Raw genomic sequence first — 15,916 nt, forward strand, 5'->3', positions numbered from 1 at the left:
ACACTCCTTCATGTTAAAGGTATTAAGAGAAATCAGGGATACAGGGCACATCAAAGCAATCAAATACAATCAAAGCAATATGCAATAAGCTAATAACCCAAAAAACTGTTGCCTGTATGTGGAATATGTTCTTTTAGCTGGCCTGCTGTGTTTAGCCTCAGTTGGAGAGGATGTGCCTAACCTTGGAGAGACTTGATATGCTAGGGTAGGGGAATACCTGGGGAGGTGGTCCCACCCACTCAAAGGAGAAAGGGAGGGGAAAAAGGGAGAAAAGTTTGTGGGAGGGAGTGACCAGGAGGGGGCAGTGAGCGGGATGTAAAGTGAATAAGTAAAAAAATTAAATTAAAGAAATAAAAAAGAATATGTATATTTCTGTTTACTTGTGGTATGATGTTAGAGTATAAGTCTTCCTTGTAATCCGGTATAAAGGTATTTAATTAAATATAAACTCTTTAATCTCTGATGGCCACTGTTTTAATTTTTCTTTCTTTTTTATTTTTTCCTTTTTTCAGAGCTAAGGACTGAACCCAGGGCCTTACGCTTGCTTGGCAAGCACTCTACCACTGAACTAAATCCCCAACCCCTCACTGTTTTAATTTTTAAATTTTATTTATTATAAGAGAAGGAGGAGGAGGCAATGCTCCGTGGTGTATGTTTAGAGGTCAGAGGACAACTTTCAGAAGTCAGTTTTCTCCTTTCATTGAGGGTTCTGGGAATCAAGGCCTGGGTTACACAGCAAGCATTTTTAACTGCTGAGCCTACAATCAAAGTCTGGGGAGAGGTGGTGTCTAAATTTTTTTTCTTACAGATTTATTTATTTTATGTGTGTGTGTGTGTGTGTGTGTGCTTCCTGTGTGTACAGGTATCTTTAGAGACCATCACAGAACAATCATATCCCTCTGTTACAGGAGGTTGTGAGCTGCCCAATGTAGGTGCTAGAAATGGAACCTGTGTCCTCTGTAAAAGCAGCAAGTTTTCTTAACCACTGAACCATGTTCTCTAGCCCTGACAATCAGTTTTTTTTTTTAAATCTATTTCCCTTTATTTTATATATTGTATAGTTCTCCTTTGTCATGTAGGCTTAATATGTTTTCTTCCTTTTGAAAAAAACATTTATTTATTTGTTTTATTTAAGTACACTGCTGTGGTCTTCAGACACACCGGAAGAAGGCATTGGATCCCATTACAGATGGTTGTGAGCCACCATGTGGTTGCTGGGAATTGAACTCAGGACCTCTGGAAGAGTGCTTTTAGCCACTGAGCCATCTCTCCAGGCCCTGACAATCAGTTTTATCTGTCCATTCACTTAGGCATAAGGACTTTAATAGGTCCATGAGTTTTTAATAAACAAGTTTGGTGAGAAATGTCTAATAAGAGATGACTTAAGCAACTAGATCTGGGTATTTGTTTTCATTCATTGTAAATTCCACTGATTCAGTTTGCTGTTTCCCTTTCTTATTGTCCTCTGCCCTGAGAAACTTACACCATTTACTCTTTATCTGTCTCAAACACAATTTGAGAACTAACTTTAGAGAAAAACATGGGTCTGTGTTAAGACTGTATACTACAGTTCCAAATGGAATTGATATATCCTATAAGAGAAAATAAGAGTAGGCTGTAACCTGGCTATTTATTTTGTGTAAAGCTTTTCTCTTCTTGCATTCCCAGTAGCTGGGTTTATTAACAAAGGGTTGAATTATGTAAGCTTTAAGGTCTTCCCATCTCTGTTTTTCTCTTGAATTCTTTTCTAACAGGTACAGAAAGTATGAAGATGAAAGTCTGTCAGCAGGACTGGAAGACTGCATTTACTTGGAACCTACAAACTGACAAACTCAGCAAGAGAGAAGGTAAGGGTCTTGAACACACTGCACACATTGGGCCAGGAGAAAGCTCAGTAATGCACTGCAGTAATGGAGTCAGCTCCTCTCTTCTCTGTCCAGTTTGCTCACCTAAAGCAACAGGTTCTCAATTTCATTGCCCATGTTCACACGCTGACATCTGCAGACAACAGAAATTTGTGTGCTTTACTCAGTCAAGGTAACAAAAGTTAATCAAGAATAACTAAGTTTTCATTTATCATTTTACTTCAAAAATATTTTTTTAAATGATGATGATTATTAAATGATAATAATAACAACAAATTACTTTTGAGGAAGGCACGGGTTGCAGATTTAAATGTTAAGAGTGTTTGCCTAGTGAGACAAGGTCCTGAGTTTAGTCTATAGCTTCAAACAAACAAACAAACGAACAAACAAAACAAGCAACCCCCCCCCCCAAAAAAAAACTTTGTAAATGTTCTTTCTTATTAGTCACAAGTGTCCTTGGGTGAAAAGCAATTAACATAATTCTGCTGTTCTTCACCAATGAAGCAGTAACTGTTCTGTGTCACAACTCTAGGCCGCTACTGGTCATGTGTGTTATAAATGCAAATAGCCTTCCACACAATGCATTTTTGGCAAAAAATGTATTTTTTTTGTTCATTTCCCAGTTTGTTTGTTTGTTTATTTGACATGGTCTCACTCTGTATCTCAACTGGCTTAGAACTCATGGTAATCCTCCTGCCTCAGATTCCCAAAGGTTGAGATTACAGGTGTGAGCCATCATATTTAGCCAAAATGGAACTTCTATTTCCTGTGTGTCATTAAAGGGGAACCCACATTATCCTTGGTAAGCAAACAGATCTTCTAAGGCTGTGTATTTTATGTTAACTTGACATAAACTAAAGCCATCTGAAAGAAGAAAACCTTAATAAGAAAATGCCTCCATGAGATTGGACTGTAGGCAAGTCTATAAGATATTTTCTTAATTAGTGATTGATGGGGGGGGGGGGGGCATCCTTGGGCTGGTGGTTCTGGGTTCTTTAAGAAAGCCAGCTCAGGCTAAGCAAGCCATGAAAAGCAAGCCAGTGAGCAGCACCTCTCCATGGAGTCTGCATCAGCTCCTGCCTCCAGGTTCCTGCCCTGCTTGAGTTCCTGTCCTGGCTTCCTTTCATGATGAGCAGTAAAATTTCTTCCCCAAGATGTTTTGGTTATGGTCATGTTTTTATCACAGAAACACTAACCTTTTTAGGACAGTTATTTGAAATTCCAAGGGATTCTGTAATGACTTCTCTGATGCAATTAAATAAAAAAGCAAAAATCTCAAGCTTAGATATATTTACATAAGAGGTCGGATGGTATAATACTTGAAACACTATCAAAATCTTCCTGCAGTACAGATTTCAATTCTAAATTTTCATCCATGAAATGTCACACCATAAGAAACACGTTATGATGTGGGTTCTTGGATCCTGTATGGACTTTGCAAAAGACATTTGTCCACCTGAAGAAAAGACTAAGTAAAGTTAGGCTAAAACCCAAATTGTCTGGTCCCCTAAACAGTCATGATCATTATTTTAATACAAATTAAAGTGATGGAAACAACAGAAACATTACTAGCATTATCCACAGGTAATTAATCAAGTCAGTTAGGAAAACATATGACAAATAACTGGGGGAAAGTTCAACATCTTTAGTCATCAGGAGCATACAAATCAAAACTAAGATTTCACATTATCTTTTAGTCAGAATGGCTACTACAAGAAAACAAAAACCAACAAGTGCTGTGAAGGACTGGAGAGATGTGGTATTTTTTATATTGTTGGTAGGAATGTAAATCAATGCATGGAACAGAAATCAGATATAAAACAGACTTACATGACCCAGCTCTTGCATTACTGGGTACACAGCCAAAGGAATCCAAACCAGTATATACAGAGACTTCTGAACACCCACTACAGTACAGTTCCCAGAAGCTAAGATATAGAATTAGTTTAGGTTCTAACAGATAAAGAAAATGTGGTATATATAAAATGGATTATTTTTTGTGAGAAAGAACAAAATCATGACATTTGTGGGTAAACAGATGACTTCCAGGATCATTACATTAAGTGAAATGAAGCCAGCTAGATTCAGAAATACAACTAATTATATGCATTCTCTCAACTACAGAATATGGGAAAAAGAAAAAGACATCAAAGTAGAAGGTAGACTCTGAAAAAAAAAAAAAAACAAAAAAGAGGACTAATGGAGGTGGGGAGGAAGGATAGGAAAAAGTAACAGAAGAAGGGAATATGATCAAAGTGTATTCTTCACAAGTCTGAAAATGTAATAATGAAATTCATCATTATGTAGAATTAACACACACTATTAAAAAAACCAAACAAACATGTGCCAGGCATGATGATAGATGCCTAGAATCCTAGCACTCAAAGATACTGATGCAGAATACTCTCATGTTTTCAGGTAGATGGGATACACAGAGAGACCCTATCTCCACAAATAAAATAAAATAGGGCTGGAGAGGTGGCTTAATAGTTAAGAGCACTGGTTGTTCTTAAAGAGTACCCAGGTTTAATTTCCAGCACCCAGATGGCAGCTCACAACCATCTACAACTACAATCCCAGCAGTCTAAAATCCTTTTTAGGCCACCAGGCTCGAATGTGGTACAGACATAAATGCAGACCAAATGTTCATACACACAAAAATTTTAAAAATCAGATACTAACCAATCAATAAAAAACCCAAAACCACAGGGTGCTGCTGCTCCATGTCTTTAATTCCAGCATTTGGGAGGCAGAGGCAGGTAGATCTCAGGTTTCTGAGTTTGAGGCCAGCCTGGTCTCCAGAACAAGTTCTAAGACAGTCACACCCCCCCACACACCCACACCCACCAAACTAACAATAACACCAATAAAACAAAACCACCACCACAAAAACCCACCTTAGCACCTCTGGATCCTTGATGGCCACCTTTTGAATAGTGCCTCAGCTCTTACGGTTCACAGCCAAAATGCTGTCAGAAATCAGTATGGCCCTAGCCAAAATGCTAGTAGGAGAGGAAGGGTGTAAGGGAAGGACAGCATCTGATGCTACTAGTTAACTGGTAACATTTTAGTTAAGTGACTGCACTGGACCTGAAAGGGGAGAAAAGAATCAAGTGATCTGGGCTGAAACAAAACGAAACAAACTGTAAGTGGAAAAACAAGGTGAAAAAATCCAGAGAACCGAAAACACAGTAAACAGCATGCGCTAACCTCACAGATAAGAGCCAAGGCAACAAAGCTAGATTAACTAATTCAAGTTATAGAGGGCATGGGCAGTAAGTAAGGAAACAGGAATTTCATTCTGTGTACAGAGAACACTGGAGGCACACAAACAAAGAACAACTATGAAAGACAGAATTTAGAAAGACTTATGTGATGTTTGAACAAAACAGATTTGGTAAAGGCAAAATTGGAAATGGGGATCTAGTTAAAAAGCTAGTATAACTGTTCTATAAAAAGTGATGCTGATGAGCTGGAGAGATAGCTCAGTGGTTAAGAACACTGACTAATCTTCCAGAGGTCCTGAGTTCAATTCCCAGCAACCACATGGTGGCTCACAACCATCTATAATGGGGTCCAGTGCCCTCTTCTGGTGTGTCTTAAGACAGCTACAGTGTACTCATATACATAAAATAAACAAATCTAAACAAAACAAAACCCAAAAGTGATTCTGACCTAACCTAAATGAGGCTGTGGCAATGGTAACAATGTAAGAATGACACCTAAGACAAATACAGAAGAATTACTCAGTGTGGAGAACACAGAAGAAAGAAAATTCAATGTAAAAAAGGTTACTTCTTTAAAAGAGAGATTACTATACTATATAAATTACTATAAAAAATTTCTATATAAATAAAAAGATGCATAAGGCTAAGGAGATTCAAACAGCTAAACAAAAATAGAACTATCTTTCAACACATGAAAAGATATTCAGCAATGCTCACAATGAAATGAAATAGATTAAAATCACAGTGAAACACTGTTTCTGGCACATAAGGTTGACAAAAATTAAAAGCCACAAACTGCCCTCCTCAGAAATAGCTGATGGGATAAAAAATAATATGCCCTCCTTTGACAGAAGTGTCACAGAACTTAGCAAAATTACTCTCAGCAGGTAATCCAAAGACAAACTAGCAAAGAGTATGAAAAGAGAAAAAAAAAATAAGCTAGCCAGCTGGCTCAGTGATTAAGAACCTTTGCTGCTCTTCCAGATGACCTGAATTTTGTTCCCAGCACCCAGATGGTGACCCACAACAGATTATAACTCCAGCTCCAGGCAGATCCAGTCTCTGGCCTCAGCAGGTACTTGTACTTCATGTGCACATAGTCCAGAGACACATACACATAATATAAAATAGTAAGAGTATATATCTTTGGTGACCTCAGTATGAAGAAAGATGCATACCAAATAGTTTGAGACCAGCCTGTTTTTATATCAAATTCTAGGTTAGCCAAAGCTATGTAAGAAGACCTATGTCAAACAACAACAAAAATGACTGAATGAATAAAAATGTTAAAAAGAAAAGATTAAATAAGTGAGCTAACTGCAGCTGTACTTATGAAAATAAAAGTCTGAAAACAAGTCTATACCACTTCACAATGAAAAAAAAAACCCACCCAGTTTTAAAAAAGAAAAAGGGTCATGAGACCTCAAAATAGATAAAATCGTAAGAAACAAGTATATTAAAATCTACAACTTTTAAAGGAAACCTATTGGCAGAGGTGGGAGTTCCAGGAGAGTTGAGGGACAAGGAGTCAAATAGAAATCAAGATAGAAAATGGAATCAAGAAAAAAAAAATGGAAATCAAGACCAGGAAAAAAATAAAGTTACTGAGAGGAGACATATAGGGATAAGGAAAGCAACTAGACTACTGAATATGCTATTCTGTAGAATTAATTTCAGAACCATGTAAATGTTCTATATACTTAAACTAAGTTAAACAAAAATGGAGCTGGGCAGTGGTGGTGCACGCCTTTAATCCCAGCACTTGGGAGGCAGAGGCAGGCGGATTTCTGAGTTCGAGGCCAGCCTGGTCTACACAGTGAGTTCCAGGACAGCCAGGGCTATTCAGAGAAACACTGTCTCGAAAAACCAAAACAACAACAACAAAAAAATAAAAAATAAAAAAAAAAAGGGAGAGAAAAAATGCATACCTCAAACTCAGTGTACAAAGTGATATTGAAAAAGCAACCCCCCATCTCGCCAATAAGCTCAACACTATCAAATTGACACAAGGAAGAGAAGAGGTTTGTCTCCTTTCAGCTGCCATCCAGGCACCACAAAGATGCCATGTGCACAGGCAGGGCTTCCTAAGGAGAAGGAGGACAATGTGCTGAATAGTTCCTTAGCTTCTGTGATAACCAAGACAATGCAGTGGCCATGTCCAGACACTTAAAAGTCTCTTTCATTAGTTAATCAGTTTAGTCAAGCAATCTATGCACTCTATAGTTTTCTATAAAAATATCATGCAATGCATGTTCAGTCCATGAACCACTTTCCCTTTTTGTTATAAGTGTTGCTTTGGTTTTTAAAGATAGTCCCTCTATGTAGCTCTGGCTGGCCTGAAACTTGCCACGTAGATTAGAGTGGTCTTGAGCTTCCTGGTTCTCTTGATGGGATAGTCTCCAGAGTTTTAGAATTACACATGTGTCACTATGCTTGGCTAATACACTCCCTTTCTTCTTGTAGATCACCTTCAACATATAAATTAAGAAGCTGAGTCTGATTGGGTACATCATGTGAAATCCTCAAATAATCAACAAAAATATGTTAGAGAGAGAGAAAAAAAAAAAAAAAAAAAAAAAAAAAAAAAAGAAGAAGAAGCTGGAAGTTGTCCCTGCCTCAAGAAGCACTCATTCAGTGGAAAACAAAGGTGAATCAAAACAGTGAGATATTTCTTAGAGGGAGCAGAGGAATTCACCAAAGGCAAGTTGGTCAAAATGATTAAATGAGCCCAGAGGAAAACCAGAATCTCTGTAGGTTTGCTTGTTTGTTAGTGGATGCAGGGTAGAGAGTGGTCAGCAAGGGAGTGAGTGGAGAGGGCTAGGAAAAGTAGGCAAGCACAGAGCAGCTAGAGCAGGACTCATTGTCAAGTAAACAGGACCTCTGTGTCGCTGATAGAAACATGGACTGGAAGGCTGAAAGACAAAGCTGAAGAGGTACATGGGATTAGGTCTAAGAACCTTTCTAGATCATGCTAGGACTTTCAATGTGATCCTCAGGCTCAGTCAGAATTTCAGACAGAAGTGTAATAATTAAATCTTTCTGAATGAATCATTCTCAACAGATACAGGAAAAGACATAGGAGCTAGGAGACCAGCTAGTTAGAAGGACACTGGGACAGATGCATGGCCACCTAGAAATGTGCTATTAGGGGAAGTATTCAGGAAGTAGAACTGATGACATCTCTGCTGGGGTACAGGGTATGTGGGGGAGAAGAAACAGAAGACAATAGTGTCTATCTTGAGCAACAGGGCACACACAGCAGGTGATACACAGGCTCGTGCTTAGCTTTCTGTCATTGTCACAAGTGCTTGAGATAATCAACTTACAAAAGCATATCTGTCACAGTTTCAGAGGTTTTAGTCCATGGTTGTGGTGATGAAGCATATCATGACATGAGCATATGACACAATAAAACTGACTGAGGGAGAGACTAGAATTTTACTATCTCCTTCAAGGGTGTGTCCCTATGATCTCAAGTCCTCAGACTGGCTACAGTATTTAAAGATCTACTACCACCCAAAAGGCCCACAGCTGGTAGCCAAGTCTTAGCATGCACCTTTGGTGGTTACTTTAGACCAGTCTAGGAAATATAACTTGGTGGAGGAGGGAGCAAAACTGACTGCAGACCCAAATTAAAGCAGTCAAATACCTGGGAAGGTAGGTACAGGAAGAAAAGGGGAGAGAAAAATGAGTTCAGTAGGAAATATCCTGGAACAAATGTCAAGCAAGTAATTGGCGCATCCCTTCATTTCTCACATTCAATCCACCGAGTTTCTCACAAGACCCCATATCTTCATTGTGCCTCTACTGCAAAGATCGTTATCTCCTGTGGACTCCACACGGTGGTCAGAGTGATCTTTTAAAAGTATAAATCCCATGTTATTCTCTATTTAAACTTTTAAGGACTTCCTGGGTGTGTGTGTGTGTGTGTATGTATGCATGCATGCCTGTAACTATGTCTTGGTAAGAGGAACTGAACACAGGGGACATATACATATACAATCACTGAGACACATCACCCTACTAAATTTTAAAATGAATCAAACTCCCTATAATTGCCCCCAAATCTATACCTCATATGGATCCTTTCCTCTCTATCAAGTGCTCTGGCTAGGGCTTATTTACATTAAGCAGTTTCTCCTCAGCTTTGAGTAAAAGAGTTGTCCCACTTTCATTATGTCTTCTCCCCTGAACAGAAAACCTGGTCTTTGTGCTCACATCTTCTCTCTAGCATTAATCTTTTATTATCCTGATCTAGGGTCTTGTAGCATTTATCACCATCTGTAATCTCCTTTGATTAGTCACTTCAACCTACCTGAGAACAGTGACTTATGGTTTTATACCTTGTACAGATGGTACAATTTTCAATTAATATATGCTAAGTGAGTTAATAAATAATAAAATAAAAAATAAAGCTTAGTTCAGAAGAAAGTTCTCCACTGGAGACACTGATTTAGACATCTTCCATATGTGAACAACACATTGTTGCAATGATTAATGCCATGGGAAGTACAGGGACAAAATAAAAAACCAATCTCTGAAACAGAGGAAATTCACATGAATATTTAAAGAATGAACAGAAGGGAGGAAGGGGAAAGAAGAAAGAGCAGAAAAAAAAAAAAGAAAACTAGAAAAGTGTAGCAAACTCTTAAGTATCACAAAGGAGACTTCTCATTAGAAAAAGCAGTTTGGCATTAAGATGAAGCAAACTGTAGTGAGGAGAACTATGCTAAGATACAAAAATTAACCAGAAAAAAGTAGTGCAAAACTATTTAAGCAATGGCACAATCTGCCAGAGCAACTCTCAGTCCCAATTGCAGCCCTCCCAGCACTGAAAGTCAACCCTCGTTTACTTAATTACAGTGACAAAGAACATTACAACAACTACTATTAAGTGAAAGAGGAAGCTATAGGATACTTTCTATTGTCTATACTACCTTTGTATTTCAGAGTCTTGTTTTTGCAAATGTCCTATTTTTAGCAAGGAAAAGAAAGAGACCTACTTCATACAGAACACAGAATGGAACAGTCTGAAGTTTAGTAGAGATTTTCTGTGCTATACAAAGTCAATGTTATCCACATGGTTTTATTCTTATTCAGCATATTTTGCAGTAATATCTTTTGTAGATCCTTGTGTGTAAGAGAAATGAAGTCCTAGCCAAGTCCAGAGTATTTAGCTTAAGAGAAGAATTCTTCATGTTCTTATGTATGTATACCAAAATAATTAAGAACAAAATCAGAATGCATCACACATGCAGCTCCTGTGCTCAGATATAACAGTTAAAATGTGTGGCTACCTTTTTCTTCAGTTCATAGCACCTGCTTTCAGAATACTGCAGTTAATCTATTGAAAGAGTCCTCACTCTTTTTTTTTTTTGAGTTTGTGATTCTCTACTGCAGATTTCTGTGTTGTGCACAAAGAGGAGCTTTCATCTGTGCCCACCTTGGGGCTAGGAGGACATCAAGAACATCAAACCTCAACCATTATCTTTATGTAAAATTAAAATCACTGGTGACAGTTTTCATTGAATGAATCTGGAATTTTATTCTAAATCTGCAAGACATCCTCAAACCCAAGTCTCTCAGGTCCTCTACTAAGAGGACAGCACTGCTACCAATTCAAATAAAGCTTATAGTTTATAAGTATACAAAAGGAAAGAAAATGGAAAAAAAAAGGAGCACATCTTTCTCAAACGCCAGTATAAATTCTGAATATAAAACTCCATCAGAGATAGGGTGATGTCTCAGTGGCTAAATGAGCTTGCTGCTAAGCCTGACGGACTGAGTTCTATCCCCAGGATGGACAAACTGGAAGGGGAGAGCTGATTTCATTCGTGAGCACATACATGCAAATACAGACAGATATGTCTGCACATACTTACACTCACACTACCACCACTCTTAGTACTTAAATTAATATAGTCCTTTAAGAGTTTTCACTGATCTTTAAAACTAATGCTTAGGTACACACATTCCAGTTCCAACCTAGTCATTTAATACATCCACCTCTCCCAAGAAATTAATACCCAACTTAACTAACAAAAACTGGCACACCTCTGAGGATACTTACCAACCTTCTTAGGGAGCATTTCCTTTACATGGTCAAGAATTTATTATTGTTTTAAACTTTTAAGCTGTTATCTCCACTACCAAATCACTTCAAGGCAACACCACACATATGTTTAAATTAAATTTCTACTTTAGTATATCTTACTGCTCAATGTATTTGCCTATGAGAACCATTCTCTACCTGACACAGGTGTATGTTCAGAATTTATCTTATCTCATTTCCTGCATCAGAATGCCATTAGTATTCCTATTTGGGTTTTGTAATACATCAGAAGTACTTTATATATTATACCTGATGAGTTCAAGTTCCAGAATGCATGTTGATATGTGTACAACAACCAGTCATGGCACTATCTGATTTATGCCTCCTAAAACACAGGTCAATGATTATCAGGAAAATGCAACATTTACCTTCTAGTAAAATACAAATGCAAAGTATTTCATTTCCAACTAAGAAGTTCAGCAGTGTATAGAGTGACAAGGACAATTTAAATGAAAGGAACACAAAGAGATGCTGCATGTTTCCTGCTTGAAAGCACTCACCCAGTACTGACTCCCAACCTAGATATTTGAAGTTATAATCACATAATACTGTATCATTTGCTGTATCCACGGTATTTTTCACTGAAAAGGCAGGTTTAATACATTTCTTTTTAAATTGTAAGGGCTAGTGAGGTCAGCCAGCAGGTAAGGATACTTGTTGTCAAGTCTAAAAACAATCATGAGTTTGAACCTTGGGACCCACACACATGGTGGAGGAGAGAACTGACTTCCATGGTTTGTCTTATGACCTTCACATATATACCTTGCCTCCATAATACACAATTTTTTTCTTTTTCTTTTTTGTTAAGACACAGTTTCTTTGTGTAGCCTTGGCTGTCCTAGAACTATGTAGAGCAGACTGTCCTGCGACTCACAGAAATCTGCCTGCCTCTGCCTCCTGAGCACAGGGATTAAAGGCATGTACCACCACCGCTCAACCACACATAAAATTTTTAATTGTAGTAAAATAAACATAATGTGATTTAGCCCCACCCTGTGTGTGTGTGTGTGTGTGTGTGTGTGTGTGTGTATTACATGCATATGAGTGTGTGGGTACACATGTCTATCTGGAGGCCAGAAGAGAGAATGCTAGATTATCTTCTAATCACTCTTTATTTTATGTCCTTTCAGACAGGGTCTCCTAGTCAACCTGAGGCTCACAATTCTGGTTATAATGAAAGACAAGTGAGCTTTCACGATCTGTCTCTTTGCTTCAGTGCTGGGATTACAGAAACACCTAGTTGTTCCTGGGTTTTTAATGTAAGAGCTGGGAATTCTAGTTCAAGTTTTTATGCTTGCAGAGCAAATGATCTTAGTCACTGAGCTACCTCCCCAGCCCTTTATAAAGAATACTTGTAAATGACTTTAATTAATCTATTCAGTATAGAAATAAAAGATCCCTTTTATTTTTACTGATGAGAATATATTTACAGAAAGAACAGGGAAGTCATTATGCCACTATATAACATACAACAACAACAAAAAAAAATCAATAAATTCATTAAATGACTTCTGAAGAGAAAAAGTTTTTACTGAAAATCCAAGTTATTATCAATGATCTGTATTTTTTAGAGAATAGCTATAATTCCAAAGTTTATTTTGCTGACATCAAATTGATAGCAAAAACAGGACACTATGAAATGTGGAAAGGGCCCTTGTGGACTAAAATATTGTTAGTTGCTTTATACACCTAGGTTGTTCTCAGCATTTCAACAACAAAACTGGGAAAGACTTTGGCACCAATCCTTAGTGTTCCCTTTATGGGCAAATTTAAGACATAACTGCACATATTTTCTGGGTTTCTATCGTATGAAAAAGTTAAACATACAAAAGGAAAGCTCTCAGATGGAATGGAAAGGAAATCTGGTATGACAGAAAAAGAAATCATCATGGTTGAAGGTGTGTTGAGGTACTGAGTGCTCAGCAGGATGACGCACACCTGTAATCTCAATTCCAGAATGGACTACCAGAAAGACAGGAAAGGAGGAAGGGAAGAAGGGGTTCTCTGAGGTTAAATGCCTTGAATGAAAATATGAGATCTGAACTACGTAGAGTCTACTCAGAGTGTATCTGAAAGTTACAGTTGACAACAATCATTGCCTTATTTGTTTTTCTTTCATGCAATAAAGCTAAAAAAAACTTAGATGTTTAGATAAACAGGAAGAATTAAAAAACAAAAACATGCTACCTTTGGATGTAGGGTTGAGAGCTCCATAAAAAGATATGGTTTGCCGGGCAGTGGTGGCACATGCCTTTAATCCCAGCACTCGGGAGGCAGAGGCAGACGGATTTCTGAGTTCGAGGCCAGCCTGGTCTACAGAGAGTTCCAGGACAGCCAGGGCTACACAGAGAAACCCTATCTTGAACCGTCCCCCTCCCCCCAAAAAAGATATGGTTTGAAGCAAAATCTCATTTAAAATTTTTTTATTTTTTGAATGCTGAGAATAATTATACAAAAGTAGAATTAAAAAGGCACATTACTGGAAACATCAATCAACTTAAGAATCAATAGGAGAATTAAGTGAAATTCCCACACTGGAAGGTGCTAGATCATTTTGGCTCATCTAGGAGATGTTGAGCAGAAAGAAAGTTTTCCTTAGTGAATATCTGAAGTAACACTAGGGGTAAAAACTAGCAAGGAATAATCTGAAATAGCAAAAGCTGGGATCTACTCAAAGAGATCAGGTAAACCTACCTTTCTCAGGAGTAACGACTTTTTGTTTGTTTTGACACCATGTAGTCCTGTTTGGTCTAAAACTAGCTACCTAGAATAGGCAGGCCTTGAACTCCCAGAGATCTGCCCGTATCTGCCTTCCAAATGCTAGAAATGAAAGGTATGCTAAGAGGGAAGAGCATTACTCCTCCTGAACCTTAATATGTCCCTTCTTTTTTTCTTAGCCACCTGTGAACAACAACTAGTCTACAGGAATCACATGGTGAATGATTTTAGGATCAATAGACAAGGAGGTTAAAACCACCACAAACCTTTACAAATAATTCCTTCCACAAAGTTTCTAACACAAGTTCCTATTAAAACACTGAGATATTATGAAAATTATATTCTTGTACAGGATTCTTTTTTTTTTTTTTTTTTTTTTTTACTAGAATATCTACTTGTATGGTAGAGCAGAGGCAGTTAGGTCTTTACATCCCAGTGAGTCTAGGAGAAATTCTGTGACATTCTATTCAGGCTCCTCCTCATGCTCAAGTGCCTTACAAACAGTAGTATTCATCAATGAATTCATACTAAATCAAGGGCACAGATTCTCTAAGGTTTCCCACAACCATCTATAATAGGAACTGAAAACAGTTAAGGTGAGTGGAAGGAACTGCTCTTCTCACCCTGATTCTCCCTACGTAGATTATACTCCTATCTCTTCCCTGATTCTCTATAGTAGACTGTGCACTCATCCTTCATTGATTATATGTAGACTGTGCTCCTATCCCTAAGTGCCCCTGTGTAAGTGAGTCACAGTAACATACAATAATCACTGAGGAGTAGTTAAAGTTAAAAATAATAACCTGGAGACAAGCATCAGCAGCAAAATATCCAGAATACAGTTATGTATGTTCTAGTTAAGTGATTATTGCTTGGCTCTTAGCTGTTAAGACTTTCCTGTGCAGCAGTGTCACAAAAATCCCGACAGCATCTGCTTATTACATGTACTACCTCTTTGAAAATACATCACTAATGAATACTGAAGGATAAACACAGGATTTTTCTTCACACTGTTTAGGATAATTGTGGGCCTTCTGTGCCTCCACACATCCTAAACACAGGATGGGAAATACATTTCAATATTCCTAAAGTCCCTGTCAGGCTGAGATCATAATAAGCTATCACATAGCCTGAGGATGGAGGCAAGCATGGTGCTCCTTCTGCTTCAGTTACACCAGTGTCACTTGTGAGCAGCTAAGGTTTCCTCTTAGGACCCCAACACATTGCAAAATTTAATAATTCTTATTAACAGTCAAAAAAGTTAAGAATGTCTACAGATGGACTGTCTGTTTACACTTCTGTCTACAGGAAATGAACTGTGGCACAGTTTAGCCACCAACTGCCATGTCTTTAAAATAAAGCCTGTGAAGAACACAATGGTTTCTGAAATAAAGTTCACCTCTTACCTCTTCTTTCCACACAGCGTCTGCATTAACCAAGGATAGAGCTAAAACTACATCCAGGCCTGTACCCATAAGAGCCCACTGAGAAAAACTACTATCTTTTCTTAAAGGGGTACTTTTTTATTTTATATTTGAAACTGTTCTCATTAAACTGACTTTTTAGTTAGAACTCTCTAAAGAGCTGCTCCACCAACTCTGTAGGGCTTCCTATACATTTCAGAAGGTATCTAAGTCTCTACATAACCCGTCATCTTAAGATTTTCCTGTGGGTCTTGGCTTCAACTGTTTTGTGTTTTATTTTGGGGGGGGGGTAGTGAAATTTGTATGAAAGCCCTGATTTCACAGGCAGGCTTTCTTCTGTTGGTCTACAAGCTATTATTTTGCTAATTAAATATGTACATCTGACCTACAATTATTTCCTACCCACACTCTCCGGAAACTCTATCAGGGGTACATATGACAAGTTGGTCCAGATTTGAAGATGACAGCTGCAGTTTTAGGGGCACACAGCCTGGGGCTGGCAGTGCGGGCAGCCTTCAGCTTTGTGTCCATCAGATCAAAGAACAAAAGGCAGCGTTTCCTCCCCAGACC

The 15,916-nt window shown here is 38.1% G+C and overlaps 1 protein-coding gene and 1 long non-coding RNA gene across 6 annotated transcripts in view; one reads left to right on the forward strand and one right to left on the reverse strand.

The window, feature by feature from the left end:
- Window positions 1–15,916, reverse strand: part of Tmcc1 (transmembrane and coiled-coil domain family 1) — a 176,091-nt gene that overhangs the window by 75,502 nt on the left and 84,673 nt on the right. The window lies entirely within an intron of this gene.
- LOC143443508 (uncharacterized) lies at window positions 1,533–10,772 on the forward strand. The gene is made up of 3 exons (XR_013112574.1): window positions 1,533–1,847; window positions 6,077–6,167; window positions 7,556–10,772. It is a non-coding gene; the product is annotated as an uncharacterized LOC143443508 (long non-coding RNA).

This window comes from Arvicanthis niloticus, chromosome 9 (assembly GCF_011762505.2).
Source record: "Arvicanthis niloticus isolate mArvNil1 chromosome 9, mArvNil1.pat.X, whole genome shotgun sequence".
NCBI classification, from domain to species: domain Eukaryota; kingdom Metazoa; phylum Chordata; class Mammalia; order Rodentia; family Muridae; genus Arvicanthis; species Arvicanthis niloticus.